Genomic DNA, 18989 nt, shown 5'->3' with positions numbered 1-18989 from the left:
TAGTAATGGCAGAAAAATATTCAGGTTGATTACCTGACATGGTCTCATTGAGTCTGTGGGAGGGAATAAAAGATAGATGTCAAGTTTAGCTGGAAGGAAAATGATTCTTGAAGCAGAGATTTGTAGGCTCCTCATGGGTAGTGACAGAGCACATTGCCTTACGAAGTGAAATATGAGAGAAAAACACCCACTGCAGTACCTCATGGCCCAGGAACATCAGTTACCAAAGCATGATGTAAAGGCATGCTGTAAACCAGGGCTGTGTGCTGAAGGCAGGACACACAGTGGGTCAGCCCGATCTAACCCAGGGCTCAGGACACACAGTGGGTCAGCCGGATCTAACCCAGGGCTCAGGACACACAGTGGGTCAGCCGGATCTAACCCAGGGCTCAGGACACACAGTGGGTCAGCTGGATCTCTGTGATAAACTGTGCTGAGATTGATTTGGAATATGCTAGAATTATGGCACTATTTACTTCCACTTTGTATGTAAGCTCTTACACAATTCCTTACACAGTTCTGCTCTCTCACCTGTTGAAGAAAGCAGTTCCCTCAAGTGGAAATTAACCTAACAATTACACTGTGCAATCAAGGGATCAGTAATTGGGAACTGCTCTTGGGCGGTTGAATGTCATTGAATCTTTAAGAGTTTTAATGAATACCAAGTATTCATTAAAAACTGATATTTATTTTGACCTGAGGCATTCATGTGTCATCATGACATTTGGTCTTAATTCTGTATTTTTCTCTAAGTAGCCATAGGTCTTGTCTCTAAATATTACTTGCTTTATAGAGAAAATAGCATCAAGATAGTTTGAGTGTCAGTCCATGAAATCAGAAATTAATATGCCCTATTTAATTTAAATCAGCTCTTGTTAAAAAGTATAACTAAAGTTGATGGATTTCTTATACCAAACTAGTAATTATTCATGAAGGACCAAAAAAGATCAGAAAGATACATGATATTTGTATTTAAATTAGGGGCTGATGAGATGCTTCAGCAGGTAAAGTCATTGGCCACCAGATAACTTGAATTTGATCTCTGGGATGCACATGGTAGAAGGAGACGACTAACTCTTGCAAGTTATTCTGGGACCTCCACACATGTGCCAAGGTATGTGTGCATAAATACATGTACACACACACACAAATAAATAAATAAATAAATAAATAAATAAATAAATAAATAAATAAATAAATGTAAAATTAATTGAACAAGATTTTCCCAAGCCTTAGAAAGACTATTATAAATATCCTGTCTGTGACTGAGCACTAAACTATCATTTATTCTAGGCATCTTGAATACCCATAAATTTAAGCAGCCACTAAAACTTAGAGTAGCATTTATCTATGGGTATAAACACAAATAGGCTTCAGTTAGGTGCCATGTTAATTTATTTAAACCACCTAATGTAGCTAGAGTTTTCCTGCCTGGCCCACAGTCAGGACAAATCTCTCTCACCTGCCAGTCCCACAGCCGCTCAGACCCAACCAAGTAAACACAGAGACTTATATTGGTTACAAACTGTATGGCCATGGCAGGCTTCTTGCTAACTGTTCTTACAGCTTAAATTAACCCATTTCTATAAATCTATACCTTGCCACGTGGCTCGTGACTTACTGGCATCTTCACATGCTGTTTGTCATCATGGCAGCTGGCAGTGTCTCTGACTCAGCCTTTCACTTCCCAGCTTTATTCTCCTCCTTGTCCCGCCTATACTTCCTGCCTGGTCACTGGCCAATCAGTGATTTATTTATTGACCAATCAGCAACACACTTGACATACAGACCATCCCACAGCAACCTAAGTTTGGTCCACCTAAGGTTTATGACCTTCCAAGCTATGTTTTTCTTTCACCATATCCTGGGAGGTCATACTAGGCATACATTCCCTGCTGTGGAGCAGGCCTGAAATCCAATCCAACAGCAGTGGGTTACTCCCATATCACTTGGGCCACTCTTGCACTGGTGGGCACATCTAGCCTAGCAGGTTGGCATTCATAGTTCATAGGGTTCATAGCTAGGTAAAGGCACTGATGCCTTATCACACTCAGTAACTTGCATGGTATCTCCTGCCATGAGAGCTTGCCAGTAGGAAGAAAACTTCCAACCCAGTGCCAGCTTGCTTTCCATCTGTCCAGTGACCACAGTGTGTGGCGTTTTGAGCAATAGAGTCTTATCATTTTGTTCCAGTGAGCAACCAAGAAGAATGGCAACAGTCTGTGGAATCATTTTGTACCTGACACAGGGCTTTTTTTTTTTTTTTTTTTTTTTTTTTTTTTTTTTTTTTTTTTGGTTTTTCGAGACAGGGTTTCTCTGTGTAGCTTTGCGCCTTTTTCCTGGAACTCACTTGGTAGCCCAGGCTGGCCTCGAACTCACAGAGATCCTCCTGGCTCTGCCTCCCGAGTGCTGGGATTAAAGGCGTGCGCCACCACCGCCCGGCTGGCTTTTTGTTTTTGTTTTATTTTTTGCTTGCTCAACAATGGTTTTTAAGGACCAGCATTATCCAGCTATGCATGATATCCCTTTTCTGACTATTTTTAACTTATATTGGGCTGTAGGCAAGTCTGTAGGGCATTTTATTAATTATTGATTAGTGGAGGAGGGTTCAGGATATTATGGGTGGTGCCATCTCTGGGCTGGTGGTCCTGGGTTCTACAAAAAAGCAGCTGAAGAAGCCACAAGGAGCAAGCCAGTAAGCAACACCTTTGCATCAGGTCCTGCCTCTATGTTCCTGCCCTGTTTGAGTTCCTGTCCTGGCTTCCTTCAATGATGGACTACAGTGTGGAAGTGTAAGCCAAACAAACCCTTTCCTCCCCCAACTTGTTTTTTGATCATGGTGTTTCATTGTAGCAATAATAATCCTGACTAAGACACCTTCTAAGAATAAGGGAATATTGCAAAAGAGAGAGCAGAATGAATGTAGGAGCTGGAAGATGGAGGAGAGATTTGAAATGTTATCTTCAGGGTACGATAGAGCCATTGTAAACACTAGCTTATAGCCTCTGGTCTGTACAAGACCAGGCCTGTTGACAGCCAATCAGGAAGGGGAGGGGCTCACAGTTCATCCCACTCCCTGACGAACTTGCAGGTACTGATGGATTGCTTTTGGTTGCTTAGCAAACAGTGAGCCCATCAACAGAGTGACCTCACAGACACAAGAAAAATCAAAGCACCGCACAGCAACCCAAAAGGCATTAATGTGGGAAAGGGGCCTTCAGGAGGAGTTGAGATGAGGTGAGAAGGAAATAAGAAAGGATAGAAGTGAGAGTAAACAAAATTCAGTGTACATGTGTGAAATTGTCAAAGGACAAGTTGAATCAATAAAAGTGACTTGAGCTGTTACATGTTTGATAGATATGGCTAAGGTAACAAATATTTTAATAATTTATAATAATTTAATAATTTATAATAACAAATAATTTAATAATTTAATAATTTAATAATAGTTACCATAAAATTTAAATTAAACGTATTCAGTATCCTGTCATCATATCATTGAATATTTGCCTCTGCTTGATATGGAGTAGAGTCAGATTTTTAAAATTATTGATAGGCTAATCTGAGCAATTTCAAGGAATGTTACTTATAATCCCTCAGTAGAGTACATTATATACACAAACTCAAATTATTGGAGTGAGTTTTCATAGAAAACTATGTTTTCACTTAAATTATACTTTTGCACTGTGGTCTCTTAGGAAGTTGGATTGGGGCTAATTCACTAATGGTCTCATTAACCTAACTTGAGTAAATTCAATTAGGAAAAGAACACCCTGCAGATTTTTTTTTTAAATTAGGAAGATCATTAAAATACACAACTCCTGTGATTTTACTTACATTTAAAATAGTCTTAACACATAAACTCTGAAACATTAGGAGAATCTCAGCTCACTTCCTGTAGATTATAGCAAATATTGTCCTTATTTAATGGGTAAGTATACAGCAATGCATCTGACCCTGAAACCAGGAAGTTTTCTTGATTTATACTGGCCTCTCTATCCATCTGCTATTCAGAATTTTTGTTGTTGTTTTTGTTGTTGTTGTAGTTTATCAGTAATTCTGTTCAAAGTCACTCAAGGGAAAGAACTTAGTCACCACAACTGAGACCTATTGGCTATGGTAGGCTAACTCCAGGGATGCTGAGAGGTGGGAGAATCTTTAGGAGGTAGGGCCTGATATGAGGCAATTACATTCTCAGGGGCAGTGTTCTGGGGATTGATTAAGGGAGTTCACATAAGGCCATGGTGAATTTCTGGGAGACCAAAGTCTTACAAAATGAGAAAGGCTGGCCCATGAATCTCCCAGGCTTTCTGTTTCACAACACAATGGTTTCTCCACATTTCCACATTGTGATGCCATCTGTCATGAGGCCTTCACCAAAGGCAAGCAGATGTTGGTGTCGTGCTTTTGGAGCCCCACCGGGATGGTCTAAATAAACCTCTTTTCTTTGTAAAGCACGCAGCCTCTGGTATTTTTATGGCACAGCAACAGACTGAAACAGATGGCCACTAGCAGCTGTAGTTCTCATCTTAAAAACTTTATAATCTCAGTGGAAAGAGAGTTCTTTTCCAATATTTATATTAGAAGATCTTGCACTGATGATGATTGGTTCTGATAGGCCCTGTTTGAATCCATCTCAAACAATCATTGTTTCAGAGATACTCAGTATTCCAAATGACAAGGTTGGGGTCATGTTTTTTATTCCTTGCCAAAAAGAAGAGAAACTGTGACCCAAGTGAGTTACGTTACAGTGCACATGTCTCCCTCATGAAATGTCTCTGAATGCTAGAGAACATTCTCATGTATGGTTCTTCTTTATTCCTTATTCCTTGGTGGAGTTTGTCAGTATGCACAACTGTATCCTCACACTATTGTCCTTTCTTGTCACCATTTCACCCTCAACTTGAGCCCTCTAGCTGTGTAACCTGACCTCAGGTTACATGACACACGGTAAGCTAACAAAAATGGATAGTACTTAAGCCTGGGATGAAGCATTCTGATTCAGTGGATCTAAGGTGGAGCCTTCTTAGCTATGTTTTGTCAATGTTTCCTGGGTGATTTTAATATGTCAGTAGGCTGAGATGGCTGCCTGGAGCTGACCTTGATGCTGGGAAGACGTGGTCTGCCCTCCGTAGAGGAAGGCAATTTTAGTTATCTTCCCTGGGGAAGTTAGAATCTTTTAAATTAGGATTTTATCCCTATCCAGCACATCAGCTAGAGACTTGTAAGCTTGAGGAACAAGGCACTAATGGTGACATTCCAGCCATGTAGCAGGAGAGAAAGCATCCAGAGGAGCCCTGGGACCTTACTGTCTGTCAGTCCTGAGACAGTATCTACAGCACTTAGCTATCACATCCAGTTTATCCATCCTGTGGTTAACCTGGCCAAGGTGAGCTACCAAACAAGTGTTCATTGAGTTTTAGAAAAAGAGATGTGTCAGCATGCAGATGTGTGTGTATATCCTTCACCAAACAGTCCCATTCCCTCAGGATGAAGGAGTCTTTGGTGCTATTGGGGTTTTAATACTGATTTTTTTCCCATTTCCTCTATCACAGTATTGAATTGTCATTTCTTGGCTCTCAAAACCCAAGTTGTATATTTTCTGCTGCATGAATCATGATAAACAACAGCTTTAGGAAGGCACTCCAGGCCAGTAATTATACTGATGAAACAGAAAGACTGTATTCCAAGTGAGGTTAATTTTAGCAGAATTCAGACAAAAATGTTGTCAACTAGCAGCAATGTGCTGGCACTACAGTGAGAATCCCTGGCGGCAGTGGCTGGCTGGTGGAAGCAGGCAGCTCTCAGGGTCATTGAAGAGGAGCAGGAGCAGGCCACCTGGTAGATGCAAGTCGCTCTAAAGTTTGAAACAGACATAAAGACTTGATCATGGAACAATTCTGAAATAGCACAAATGACTGTGAGTTTAGAAATGTTGGCCAGTAAAGAACATTGACCATTTCAAGTCCCCCCCTCCGTGTGTGTGTGTGTGTGTGTGTGTGTGTGTGTGTGTGTGTGTGTGTATACATGTGTTAGGGATTCAGAGAGACTTGAAAACACATTGAATTGAGAACTGGCTTAAAGTATTTATTTATTTATGGGATATACTATTCTATAAAGAAAACTACTGAATGGACACAAAGAATTCAATAGAATTTTAAAGAAGTTTAGATGTCTTTAAAAGAAAACATATGCTTTAATTTTACTCAGAATTATGTTTTGGCAGAAAGACAATATAGTTCCCTTAAAGAAGCATCTGGCCTCCTTACAGGCAGTATTTCAACTCAGTTTACAGACGAGCAGGCTACATGGGCAAGTCTTCCTAGGAAGAAAGTTAGACACCACAGAGAACTCTTGCAAGAGCTGTCCAAAGTATTACTTTAAGACACACCTCTACAAAAGGAAAAAAGCACAAAGTTATTATTCATATGATACATTCAGGTAAAAGAGAATTATCTATTTTAATTTTCCTGTCAAATTCTTGTCTTCAGGTAACCAAGTGGCTGATGTAGAGTAGGTCCTCTGTAGAAGGTGACTAGCAAATGATGAGGGATGAGACTGTTGGAAACTCCCAGTTTTACACCTGAGTGATTAGTATATTGATCAGCATTTCCCAACATCACATGAGGAAGGAATCAGACTTAGCACATCTCCCAATGGAAGTGTACAGTACCTACAAACAAGTAGCTTTGAATCCCAAAAAGAAAAATATGCATTAAAATGACCAGCTCTCTAGATATTACTGTCAATTTACAGAAAATAAAAAGGTCAAGAAATATGCTAAAAGACAATTTGAGAATGTGACTAGAAGCCAAACTGTGAAAACTATAAAATAGACAATCTGATTCCCTCAGTGATGAAATGTCAGGACAAAAGATGAACTATAGTAGAAACCTGATCAAAGATATAAGAGCCATATTGGTTAACTCTAAGTCTCTTGCTTGGATGCCAATTCTAACCAAAGAAACTTAAAAAAAATAAAGTCAATTGTAGCAGTCAGCACAGAATGAGTATTTGGTAACACTAAAGAAAGAACTACTGTTCATTTTCAAAAGGAAGGTTTGTATTTTGGAGATAAAGAATGAAACATTTACAAAATGCTGGTGCGGTGGTTTGAATAGGTATGGCCCCCAAAGACTCATGTGTTTGAATGCTTGGCCCATAGGGAGTGACAGTATTAGAAGTGTGGCTTTGTTGGAGGAAGTGTGTCACTGTGAGGGTGGGCTTTGAAGTCATATATGCTCAAGTCATGCTCAGTGTGTCAGTTTACTTCCTATAGCCTGAGGATCAAGATGTAGATCTCTCAGCTCCTTCTCCAGCACCACATCTGCCTGCATGCTGCCATGTTTCTCGCCATGATGGTAACAGATTCAACCTCTGAACTATAAATGAGCCCCCAAGATTAAATGTTTCCTTTATAAGAGTTGCTGTGGTCATGGTGTCTCTTCACAACAGTGGAAACCCTAAGACACTGGGGTGCTTGGAACTTACTTCAGAATCATCTCCTGAGAGTGGAAAAAAAGGAGGGAGCTGAGATATAAACAAGCTTTTTTCTTTTCCTGAAGCTGGACAAACTGATAAAACAAGTGTGATGCTCTCTTTCTGTAGACTTAAACATTGAACACATGCAACCTTACCCCCAATCTCTCCCCCTCTGAGTGCATGCACACATGCGTGCCCACACATGTGTGCATGGGCGCACGTGCACACACATACACACACACACACACACACACACACACACACAAACATCACAAAACAAACAAAACCAGACTCACTCCAGAAAACTCGATTGTAGAGCCAGTTGTTGAGGTGCGCATGGAGGATCGATAGCAGGATAGTACCTGCCCAAGGCACTGAGTTTGATGTCCAGCAACATGAAAGGGAGACAAAGCAAAGGAGGGATGATACTGCTGCTCTGAGCTGGGGTCAGCAGAGGAGCAGTCTTAGGGGATCGTGCTCTATCATTTGTGGGATCCACTCTAAGTTTGAGGACTCCTGTCAGAACTGTGTAGTCTTTAGAATTGGAACAATCTTTATTCACTCTTCCACAGAGACATCAGGGAGGTGTCATGAAAACCTATCTGTCTTCTAAATATAGTTCATAGAGTGTCTGGGATGTTCCCTTTATATAAGAAAAATACGAATGTTTGGCTAGTTCAGAAATCATAAAAGCGATTAAGTGATTCTACAAAGCAAGTCTTATCTGGGGGAACAAAGAGGCAGTTCCTCAGAAGAGATTAGCTTTGTACTTACTTAACTTAAACATCCAGAACTCTTTTACTCACTTTCTGATGAATCCAGTAGTGTTTTTTTATGCACCAAAGATTTCAGTATTAAAAATAATGTTAGGCTGAACACAGGAACAAATTAATCCATCATGTACCATACTTGCTGGTTGGCTGTACATTCCAGACAGTTTGAGACTCCAGGGCCCCAGTGCCTGAGGAAGACATAGGATCCCCCTCTTACAGAGCTTATATAGGAAGCTTTCTAAAGAGTTGGATGGGGAGCTAGACTTTTGAAAAGTAAGCAGTTAAATAGGCTGATATTTAAAATTATGATAATGGCAAAAAAAAATGGTAGCTGAAAGTGTGTGACTAGAGGTTATGTGTTTGGTGATGGTGAGCTGGCTAACAGAAGTCAGAAATGAAAGCAGGGACCAGCTTTCTTGTGGAGCAGTCCTGGGCATGCACAGGGCCCTGTGTTCAGTAGGGTCCTCTGCATTGTGTAAAGCTCTGATGTCCTCATTTTGAAATTCTTTAAAAATTTTTTTGATAATTTCTTACACCAGTACTTGACAAACATTTCTACCTATTCCAATCCCTCCCAACTTCCTCACAAATTCATAGCTTCTTCCTTAATTATTGTTGCCCCCCCACACACACAGAGACACACAATCTGTTGAGTCCACTTAGTCCTGGCTGTATGCACATGTGTTTAGAACTTACCGTTTAGAATTGGATAACTTCTAGGGGTCTTGTTTCTGGAGAAAACTGATTCTCATTCTCTGAGCAGCCATTGATTACTTGTAGCTCTTCATCTAGAGGTTGGGCCTTGCAAAATTTCCTCCACTCACATTGGAATGTTGACCGTGTTGACTAGTGTTAACAAGACAGGTCTTTTCAGGCAACTGTATCATTGAAATTTCATGGGTTAAACTTCCCTGACATGTCTAGAAGACACTATATTGCAGCAGGCATTCTGATTCTGTGGCTCTTACATCTTTCCTTCTGAACAAGAGCACCTGCATTTTACTTTTCCTTCAGTCTTTACAGTGTGTGTAGCCTGTCCTGGGTAAAAGCATTCCAATTTGAAAGAGCTGCAGGTCCTCAGGAACTTGGAAAAATGCGTTGTATGTGAAGAATTGAAAGACAGCCAAGAAAGGGGATAAGCAATGAGTGAGGAGCAGATGGCAGGGGTGAGGTGGGAGGGTCAGTACATGTGGGAGCAGCTCTCTGGTGAGGAGCAGATTGGCAGGGGTGAGGTGGGAGGGTCAGCACATGTGGGAGCAGCTCTCTGGTGAGGAGCAGATGGCAGGGGTGAGGTGGGAGGGTCAGCACATGGGGGAGCAGCTCTCTGGTGAGGAGCAGATTGGCAGGGGTGACGTGAGAGGGTCAGCACATGTGGGAGCAGCTCTCTGGTGAGGAGCAGATTGGCAGGGGTGAGGTAGGAGGGTCAGCACATGTGGGAGCAGCTCTCTGGTGAGAAGCAGATGGCAGGGGTGAGGTGGGAGGGTCAGCACATGTGGGAGCAGCTCTCTGATGTTGCCACACACTCAGTGATTCCTTGGACATATGTCCAGTCCCTGGGCAGACTCTCTGGGGAGGGATTCTGATAACCTTCAATACACCAGTGGCAAAGCCTTGGGGCAGGCCAAGAAGAGGTATGAATGGTGTGGAAAACCATGGTCTGACTGAGGGCTTCCCATTGATGCTGTCAGGGGACAAATGGCCCTAATGGTAGAGACATGCGACCAGTGCTGACGTCGCTCCTGTCCAGAGGCTCCCTATTAAAGGTATAGGAAGGTACACACACAAATAAAAGGGACCTACAAGTGCCTTGGCATTATTTTTTCTTTTCTTTTTTAATTTAATTTTATTTTATTTTACAATACAATTCAGTTCCACATATCAGCCACGGATTCCTTTGTTCTCCCCCCTCCTGCCCCCCTCACCTTCCCCCCAGCCTACCTCCATTCCCACCTCCTCCAGGGCAAAGCCTCCCCCGAGGACTGAGATCAACCTGGTAGACTCAGTCCAGGCAGGTCCAGTCCCCTCCTCCCAGGCCGAGCCAAGCGACCCTGCATAGGCCCCAGGTTTCAAACAGCCAACTCATGCAATGAGCACAGGACCTGGTCCCACTGCCTGGATGCCTCCCAAAGAGATCAAGCCAATCAACTGTCTCACCCATTCAGAAGGCCTGATCCAGTTGGGGAATCCTCAGCCATTGGTTCATAGTTCATGTGTTTCCATTCGTTTGGCTATTTGTCCCTGTGCTTTATCCAACCTTGGTCTCAACAATTCTCGCTCATATAAACCCTCCTCTTTCTCGCTAATTGGATTCCTGGAGCTCCACCCGGGGCCTGGCATTATTCTTTCTACACTGGCACTTTAAAATATTGTCTCAAGTTTCATGCTCCTCCTTTGAAGGAAATCTTACATTATAAGAGCACATTTAATGTGAAGAATCAGTTTATAAAGCTTGTCAGCTGCTGCTAAGTTATGAATAGAAAATAGTGTCATCGAATAGTGACCACCTGAAATCATTTGTGACTTTTAAGAATCTCCATTGACTGTGATTTAGGGAAGGGTATCCTAGGCTCTTTTTAACTGTGTGAAAGACAGCTACATTTTATTTCTCTCAAAGCTTCAGGTTGTCATGTCAGGAGCAGGAAATTAATGGAGATCCCTTTGGATTTAGGGATCTTACTAACTTACTGCTAGTAAGTTAGTGTCTGTTAAGTGTCCATAAGAAGGTCTAAAACGCTGAGATTCTCACCATTGAGGACAGTTGTTGTGGGGATTTGCCCATTCAGCCTAATGAACAATGGAATGGAGTGGGTTGGCCGGATGGTCGTGGTCTTCTCTGAGGATATATGACCCTTTAAGAATTGAGGGAGGAGGGTTGCACGCCTTTGGAGGTGGAAGGCTTCCTGATGCCACTGCTTGGTGACCTGATCCGGACCTTTCTCCGTCTCTCCCTGGTGGACAAAAAGGTGGTGGTGCCACTTCATTCTGTATTTGTGAGTGTGTTATGTCAATTTCATTCTTTAATCAGTAAGTCCTATTCCAAGACTTCTGTAGACTGCCTCACCTGGCACCCAATGTGGACTTGAAGACTAGATACTTATACTTAGTTTTTCTTAGTTATGATAAAAAGGTAAATTAGATATAAAAACTTTAAACTCAGCAAGATAGGATAGATAATTGAATATTTTCTCTGATTTTGTCAAATACAAATAGACTAGATATTGTAACTGTAATTCTTACTTGATAACTGTTTTGTTATATGTAATTTTACTATGTTAAAGTTAAAACCTTCCTTTTTGATTAGACAGAAAGGGGGAAATGCTGTGGGATGACCCTTCTGTATGCTGTGAATATGTTTCTATTACCATTGGTTAATAAGAAAGCTGCTTTGGCCTATAGCAAGGCAGGATAGAGCCAGGCAGGAAACCCAAGCAGAGATGCAGGGAGAAGGAGGTGGAATAGGGCAGATGCCAGGGAGCTGCCGGAGCCAGCAAGCCTCTGGAGCCGCAAGAGGTGCTAGAGAACAGGTGATGCCATGAGGTCGCATGGCAAAATACAGACTAATAGAAATGGGTGAATTTAAGTTGTAAGAGCTAGTTAGTAATAAACCTGAGCAATAGGCCAAATAGTTAGTAATTAATATTAAGCCTCTGAGTGATTATTTTAAAAGTGTCTTGGAGCAGGTGGGACAGAGTCGCCTCTGTTTACAGACATTAGGGCTAATTTTTCTCCTGAGCACCCTGATCTGAGACACAGGATGGTTGTTGGGATGGGACTGGTACAAGACAACACTGGTGGGTTGTTGGCCTTATCCACCCTCCGTATCTGCCAGATTTCCTTAAGGATATGGAGTTATCTTGCAAGTATTTGGACTGTATTAATTAAAATGAATAATGTAAGTGAAAACTACAATTATGGAATGACCAGTGTGCCATTCACTTTGCATTTATTCTTCTACTTAGTGCTCAAAACTCATAAGTAGTTATTCCTCTTTGTCTACCCTTGCTAAAAGCGAAGCTGGAGAAAGTCCTAAGGACTGAGGTCTGAGCCCATGAGTGGGTCCCTGGAAACTATGCTAAGTCTTCCTGAAGTTAGACCCCCCCCCCCTCACAGTGACTACTGTGTCCCTCCCTTCCACCACAGAACTGGATCAGAGCTGCAGTGACAGTCACCACCGTGTCCTCTGTAGGTTGGCTTGTTCCCATTGGCCCCATGCTTCCAGAAAGCAGATGGAGCCCACGCTAGCGTCCTGCTGAGCTCAAAAGCAGTCAAGTACTGTTCCACCAGTCTTGTTCCCATGACATTTGTCAGACAGTTTGAAATATCATTAAAACCAGTCGCCAAAAAGCAAAGACTAGCACAGCTCTGTTACATGAGACTCATTGTTACGTTTAAATCAAGATTGATTCCTGTTTTTTTTTTTTTTTAATGTGGCCAGTTCTTCACAATGGGTTTTACTTTAAATACCAGATGGCTACAAATATCCAGCCAGATTCCCTCAGGCATAACGGATTTCTTGGCAGTAAAATGGGCATTTAGGGAGGTGTATTAACTCTTTCTCATCACTGAACTGGTAGCTGATGTTTTCAATATGTTAAGTGTCAGGATGACTCTCTAGTGATTGCCTAAGAGAACTGAAAACTCCCTTAGTACACACACAAATCAGCCAGTATGAAAGTTGCTGAATACTTTATTATAGTGTAAACTAAAATGATGCATTAGGTCCAAGACTTTGGCTCTAAGATATTAAGCCTCTAAACTGGGTTTAGCTGTGAGGCTGAGATGAATGACAGCAATGGTCTAGCCACACCGATCTTTATGCAGCTGTGCTGAAGCTTCTTCTGTCCAGAAGGTCTTCCTAGTCCAACTTGATAGTGTGTCCGTCTTGTTCTCACCGTGTTGATCTCAGCTCAGCCATTGCCTCCTCAGGAAGCACAGTCTTCATGGCTGTCACTCTCGACTTCTCTTACCCAGTCAGTGTCTTTGGCAGCACTTCTCACACCATCACATTCCAGTTGGTAGTCTGTGTATGTGCCCCACTTCCCACTGTTGCTCTGTATGAGCGAGACAGTCTGTGTGCCTTAGTGTCACATCCCCAGCTCCTGTCAAGTGTGTCCAACCTGTGGGCCGTGCTAGTCCTTGAATAGCTGTTCTTGAATGTCTCCCGACTCATTTGTAGATCACTCTGTCATGCCACAATGCAAAAGGCTAAATACCTCTGCACCTAGATCATAATGCCTGAGACATTTTGGAAATCAGTAAGTACTTGTTACAAAGAATTAATGAGTGAAATCTTTGATATGATGATAACCTGAAGTGTTAACTCTCTTTAGCAAAGAAAAAAAAAACCCTAAATTTTGTCTTTCCAATTAATCTTCCTCCTAATAATGGCAAATATATCATTTCCCAAACAGAAGTTTGACATGCATATTATAAATCATTCCAACTAGTAATTGAGTGTGTAGGAGTGTGAGTTTTTTTCTCCTTTAAAGGGAAAAATGACAGTACATTGTTATGTGGAGATTTAGGACAAAGAAAGTTTTGAATCTATAAAGGTGTTGTCTTATCCTCAGATTTGCCTAAAGGGAAAAGTGTAGACAGATAGTCCAGAGGCAAGCTCACTCCACGAAGGCATTGAGAAGCCATCCTGAAGGACTTGACTGAATTAATAATAGCAGCAGCAGCAGCAGCAGCAAAGAAGAAGAAGAAGAAGAAAAACAGCCTGCAAACACCAGGGAATGAAGAATGATGTCTTGGCTTTTATGAGACCTGGGCCTGAAAATTCTTCATTGTCCAATTATTTCTGAAAGATGTATGCTGGGTTACATCTTATGCAACTTTAACTAGATTGTTGGAAATGGGAGAGAAAGTAAATCCTTCATACTGCTATATTTAGAACAAAGGAGATAAAAGTTTACCAGTACAAGTCTTTCAAAGAATCTAGATAAACCCTAAGTTCTATAGGACTCAGACTGGAAGTCTGAGATATTGTACTAGTCTGGACATTTAACTATTTAAGCATTGAGAAGGAGAAAGGACAGTAGATTACAGAAGGGAGATGATCACAGCTCGGATAACACCAAGGGCTGGATATCTTTAAGCATTTTCTCATAGATTGGATGATTCTAATAGTGCATAAAATATGAAAGATGGAAAACTAAAAAATTAAGTACCCCAAGTTTATCTTATTTTTTCCATTTGATCCTAATAAAGAGAGCTCACATTTTAAACTAATAAAACTGCTGAACTCCCAAAAATTGACATCTGCATATAAATAAAAGCTCATTTTATTTGAGATATGCTTGTATGTCTGATTATCATTCACTTGTCTTTAATCTTCAGACTGCTTCATTGCACACCAGTTCTTCTCCCATGCCTTGCTATAAATGCTACAGAGAATTTAGGCAGAATCCTTCCTCCATTTCCTGCAGCCTGTACCCAGAAAAGATCATTATGCCACAGGTTCTCTGCTCTTCTGAGGTCGTGGATCACATTCCCTTCCTCCTGGATAACAGAACTGGTAAAATTGCTTTTGAGTGTGATCTGAGCCTGCCTTCTTGACCCACACTGTCCTCCTGCAGTGTTCTGTGGGGTGTGGGCACATGACCCACACTGTCCTGTAGTGTTCTGTAGTGTTCTTCATTACCCATGCAGATCTGATCAAGTCTCACGCTGAACATTTTCAGTAGAAATGAGAGTGATGTTTTCTCCTGCTGCCTGGACTCAGGGCTATGACTACACTAGAGAAATGTAGCCACTGTGAGGAAAGAGCTGGCTGGAATAAAGCAAAACAGAGGACCCAGCCATTAGTTGGGGAGAGGTTTGAGAACCCATCTTAGCACAAGAATGGACCTACCACTGACTTCTGAGTGAAGAGCCATCCACCTCTGAGACTCAGTTTTATTAACACTCATTTGTGAGGCAAGGAATAAGTGAGTAGATGAAGGAAAGTATATGTGTACTTTAAGTTAGCTGCTCAATTGGAAGCACTGCTCCTATTTCTTCCATTTTATACTTCATAGATTTTGAATATTAAGTTGTCTGTCCTTTGTGATATTAGATGGTAATTTTTAATGTCCATATTTGGAGTATGTCAAGAAATAGCAGCTGTCATAGTACTCAAACAACAAATGGATTAGCCCAATAAATTCATGCATTCCACTAGTAGAAGCTGAATATTGACAGTGCCCCAGTGTTCTCTGGGGACCCAGGATGGATCTGACACTGTGGCTCTGCCCTTGCTTCAGCCCTGAATTCATCTGCAGTTAGGTGGCAACCAAAGGAAAAGAAGCTTGCAGGAGGGATGTTTTTGTTGGACAGGGCTGGAAGTGGGTATTAATTTCTTCCTATTTCTGTTCTACTGCTAAAACTCACCATGTGGCCAACTCACAGCACGTGAGGCTGGAAACATAGCTTTGCTGTGTGCCCAGGAGGAAGGAGGACTGGCAGCGGATTAGCTGGGCCCGCCCACAGTTGGCAAAATTAACTTTCAAGCCTTCTGTTATAGCTCCTTTTGTTCTTTGAAAATATAATAGTCCACAAAATAAAAATAATTTGTAACTACTTATCCATGTTAACATATCTGCTCATTTATGAATATGAAACCTTAATTACAGCAGGGAACTTGACATGCTCAAGGCAGCAAAACGATGAAGTGGCACCTTTGTACTTCAGAGTGGAAGCCGGTAGAGACAGCTTCTTAAGGCCTGTGTGATGGAGGTCCTGGTCATTCAAGTAGTTCTTTTATATCGCTGGACTTATTTCCTCCATGTTTCTAAATCCTCTTGTATTTCAGAATGTGATCGTATCTAGAAATAGGATCTACCAAGTTAAAATAGGATCATTAGGATGGGCTCTAATCCAATGAGTGCTTCCTTATCAAAAGTGGTAATCTGGACACAGAGACAGTTGCAGATTGAAAGAAGATGGTGGGGGGCAGAGAGAATGCCTAGATGGTGGGGAAGTGGCGAAAGAATGCCTGGGTCTACCAGGGTCTGGAGAGGAGCATAGAGCACACTGCCCCTCACAAACTTCGGAAGGAACTGACCTGTCACACTGTGCTCTCAGGATCTGGAGAGGAGCACAGAGCACACTGCCTCTCACAGCCTTCGGAAGGAACTGACCTGTCACACTGTGATCTCAGACAGCTATCCTCCAGGAAGGCGAGACAACGCATTTTGTTGCTTAAGTCACTCAACTGTGCCACTTTGATATGGCAGCCATAGGCAACCGATAGAACCAGCATGGCTTTTTATCTTATCTGTGGCCTCTTGCTAGTATGATTTATATGGATTTTGGAAATGGCTCATCTTTAACATTTAATTAAGATACTACATGAGTCCTTGGCATATAGCTTGGCCTGTCAGCATAATATGATCACATATCTTCATTCTGGATGAAAGTCCTATGCATGCCCATATTTTCTTCCTCCAGGGTGAGTGGGGTGGAGCTGTAAGGTACCTCCACTAACAGGAAAGTAAGTAGAATGTTTTTTTCTTAATCCTGAACTTGATTTTAATTCCTGTACTCTATCAAAATATCCTTGGCTCTTGAACATACATGGATGCCAAGGGTGTTGGGGCTTCTTTGGGAACCACATGTGACACATGCAGCCTGCAAAAGCAGGAGTTGGTTTTCCATATTACCTGTTGGAGTTAGGTGTGGCCTCTCTGACATGTGTAGTTTCTGACTATATGATATAAAATGTTTTTCCTTGTATTAACTGAAGTAATACTATAGGGTAAAAGGTCCAGCCAAAGGTCCACCCTGGCCCTGAAACCAGAGCCAGTGAAAGAAACACACTCTGACCCTGAAACCAGAGCCAAAAGGCTAAAAAGGGCTCGTGAAAGAAACTTTGGCCTTAAACCACAGCCAAATCTGACCCTGGCCAACTGAGCATGAAACCAACCAATCCCTGAGCATGAAATCTAGCCAATCTGAGCTTGTCCAAGCACAAGGGGATCAAAATCTGACCAATTCCCTCCCTGAAAATCTTCTTCCTGGAATAACTCTGCCCCTAAGAACCCCTGTGTAAGCCCTGTGCCTGTTCAGTTAGCAGCTGTTCTTCTCTACCCTGGCAGAGGCAGCCACCCTCCTGGATTCCTCCTTTCCAAATAAGTCTCTTGAAAGAGTTTTGAGTGGAGCGGAGCAGAGTGGAGCAGAATCTCTGCTGGGAAACTCCCTTAGGGGAGCCTGAGTAGATTGCTACATTTCTGCAAGTGTTTCTTCCCTTAGTAGAGTGAAGCTGAAGAGGTAACATCTTGAGCAGGAGCTGAGATGAAACAGACACCTCTGCTGGGAAGCTCCCTTGGGGAGTGGAGCAGAGCTCAACTATAAGGGCTCGCTCTCTCTCAGAGAAAGGAGGGATTGCTACATCCTGCAGGTAGACCATCCCCCACTTGAACCAAGCTTCAGGTATAACCTGACTTCCCAACAAGTCAGGATACCTTCTCCTCCAGAGCTATAACACTTGCAAATGCTGCTAATGTAACACCATCCACAGTTTTGGGAACACTGCCCCAGGCAGCCAGCTCTTTGGCTAGGGTGGTTTGTATTTTCCATTCACCATGCTTTGATTCATCCTGCCTCTTTCACCCTGGGCATCCTCAATTCATTTCATTGTCCAAATCCTTTAATATGCAACAATGTTTGTTCCTTTATGTAGCCTTTCCAGGTTGCACATGGCCACAGTAAATCTTGGTAACCCACCTATTGTTCCTGTTCTTACACTGCATTGTCCAATCTGTAACATCCCAGTCCTCAGTTATCATTTCCTTTATCATTGGCTCCTGTCATGTGCATCTCTATATCCTTGTAAGTGTTTTCATGATTAAATTTAATGAGCAATGGTGTTACAGTCAAAGTGGGTAAAGTCAAAAGAAAAAGGAAACAAGTGATAACACACACACACACACACACACACACACACACACACACACACACACACTCACTCGGCAGGGTCTTACTATGCAACTGTGTCTATCCTGGAACTCACTATGTAGACCAATCTCCAGCTCACAGAAATCTATTTGCCTTTGCCTCCTGAATGCTGGAAATGCTGGGATTAGATGCTTCTGCCATCACACCTAGCGCCATTCCACTATATTAAGACTCCTCCAAATAAACTCTGAAATGGCTTAGGAGAGTCTAGGGAGGGTGCTCAGTGAGTACTGGGTATTGATCTCCAGCATCCACATAAAAGCTGGACTCAAGCCGGGCGGTGGTGGCGCACGCCTTTAATCCCAGCACTCGGGAGGCAGAGCCAGGCGGATCTCTGAGTTCGAGGCCAGCCTGGGCTACAGCGCGAGACCCAGGAAAGGCGCAAAGCTACACAGAGAAACCCTGTCTCGAAAAACCAAAAAAAAAAAAAAAAAAAAAAAAAAAGCTGGACTCAAGAAGTCAAGCTTTCCCTATTTGCAGATGACATTATAGTATACTTGAGTGACCCCAAAGATTCAACCAAGGAATTGATACAGCTTATAAACACCTTCAGCAACATAGCAGGATACAAGATCAACTCAAAAAAAGTCAGTAGCCCTCCTGTATACAATTGACAAACAGACTGAGAAGGAAATCAGAGATACATCACCCTTTACAATAGCCACAAATGACATAAAATACCTTGGGGTAACACTAACCAAGAAGGGAAGGACCTATATGATAAGAACTTTAAGTCCCTGAAAAAAGAAATTGAAGATGTCAGAAAATGGAAAGACCTCCCATGTTCATGGATAGGCA

The sequence above is a fragment of the Peromyscus californicus genome, unplaced genomic scaffold (assembly GCF_007827085.1).
Source record: "Peromyscus californicus insignis strain IS unplaced genomic scaffold, ASM782708v3 Scaffold_18__1_contigs__length_77618521, whole genome shotgun sequence".
Taxonomy (NCBI): Eukaryota; Metazoa; Chordata; class Mammalia; order Rodentia; family Cricetidae; genus Peromyscus; species Peromyscus californicus.
Note: the sequence above shows the minus strand (reverse complement) of the source record.